Below are 2,107 nucleotides of genomic sequence, written 5' to 3'. Positions count from 1 at the left end.
CTACATTTATGGTAGGTGTACACAACTGTACTTTGTGAGGCCTGCATAGGCACATAGCTTCATAGGTTACTAACATAATAGCAGTAGGTCTTTACACAAGTAAAGCATAATTGGATGGTCATTTTTTAGCAGTGGGTGTTTGTGAGCAACACCAACTGGCCCTGTCCATGGAGGGACATTGGTGCCAGTCCAGAGGTAACTTTAAAATTACCCAACTAGTAGTCAAGGCTGTTCTTGAACAGGGTCATTGAGGAGCACTGCTTCAAATCCACTGGGAGCCTATTACAGAGGAGTGTGAATTGTTGTGGGATATATCTGTCTCCCTAGCATGTTCTTTTTATGTCATAGGCTAGGTTGAGAACCCTGAGGCAAGTTATAGTTGTCTGATTTGAATGCTGTGCAGGGCAGCCATAGGTCACCTCTCAGCAGCCTGCTTAATAGCAAGTGCAGTGAGAGGTATGTCGGTCTTTGTGTATGTCATGTTTGGAAGCCTAGAAGTCGCACAGGCACAACCCTGTGTCCTCTCCAATTGCTTCAGGTGTCTGGTGAGGTACAGAGATATGTGAGCATTGTACCCCATTATTGATGTGATTAGAGTACAGCAGAGGTATGACTACACTGGTCTTTGATGAGATGCCCATATGTATGATGTGTTCAATGCAGATTGTGTGTGTCACTGATATGGGCACATAGTGATGAAAGTGGATTGCTATCAACATGTGTTTGAGCTTAGGGGGTGCTATATATATCATAATTAGCAGGGGTACTTCATTGACAAAATTACAGAATCATTGTATGTTTAAAGTTCAGTCCTTGAATTTGTCACCAATTATCAGTCTGTGTTAGCCCTTACTGTAATATGTTACCATCATTGGGAGACTTTGTATGAGTGTGCCCACTTAACAGTTATCTGCAAACTTGTAAACCACAGGCCATCTACTGTTGCCTGTGCTTCAGGAAAGTATTTGCCAAACAGTTGAGGGCCCATCACAGATACTTGTGGTATTCCAATGGTGAGTGGGCTAGTGGTAGAGTTGCCATCCCCAACTTTGAGTGTGTGTGTGTTCTGTTGTTGAGCAAGTTAGCTCTCCATCTAGTATTGTACGGTCGAATTCCCAGACTGAGATCTTCACTGTGAGATATGAATGGAGGATAGTGTCAATGGCCTTGGATAACTCAACATAGGCAATATGTCCTGTTAGACCTCATCCACGTCTTTGGGGTCAGTATCCAAGAAGTCCACAAAGGTCAGTAAGATCTACCCCTTCCAAACCCAAATGGGTATAGTCAAGTGTATTGAAGGTCACCTATGTCCCTGTGGATATGGTACATGCTGATTTCTGCAGTAAGTGTGCAGATAAGGCTTTTTAGGGATATAGGTCAGTAGTTGTTCTGCATGTTACCAGATTGATGTGCATTGCATACCACACAGCATTTGATATTACATTTTGTAGTGTGGTTGATATGTGTGGAAAAGGTACTGAGATAACCAGGGTTGTAGTGCTTCAGGGGGTGCCAACACATCGATGCATTTTAAATATTTAGCATACAGTTAGCTAGGGCCCTCAGTTTGTAATGTTTCCACATGTACTTTTATGTCATACAAAGGAGGTGGACAGTCAACAACAGAAACACAGAATACTATATACATTTCAGTAGCATGAGGAGTAATGGGTTTGTGCAGTGGTTAGCAAAATGTATACCCATGCGTGATACACCTGTTTGTGCATTGCTAAAGTCTAACAGAACTGAGTCTGTGGGATAAACCTGCTACTTAACTGACTCTGTGGTGACGTGTTAATGTAGTAATACATTCCTTTTGTGGGGGGGGGCAATTAGTACTGGGTTTGAATACAACTGAATCTGACACTTTTAGATACTTTTGTATTACCACTGCTGCACGTTGGCACCATCCTGCAATAATGCATTAAAGAAAAGAAGATAGGACAGTGGTGAAATGGGGAGCAAGCCGGAGGAACAGCACATGGAAAGTAATACAGGAATGTGCAGTAGGGAGTTAGGAAAGTACCATAGCTATCCATTTCTTCAGCGGTAAAAACTGGTAATATATGGAGAATATTATCTGAATTTGGATTGTCACCTCCAG

The sequence above is a fragment of the Protopterus annectens genome, chromosome 7.part0 (genome assembly GCF_019279795.1).
Source record: "Protopterus annectens isolate FY-2018-M chromosome 7.part0, PAN1.0, whole genome shotgun sequence".
Classification (NCBI taxonomy): domain Eukaryota; kingdom Metazoa; phylum Chordata; order Ceratodontiformes; family Protopteridae; genus Protopterus; species Protopterus annectens.
The sequence above is the reverse complement of the archived record's forward strand: the minus strand, read 5'-3'. Positions refer to the sequence as shown.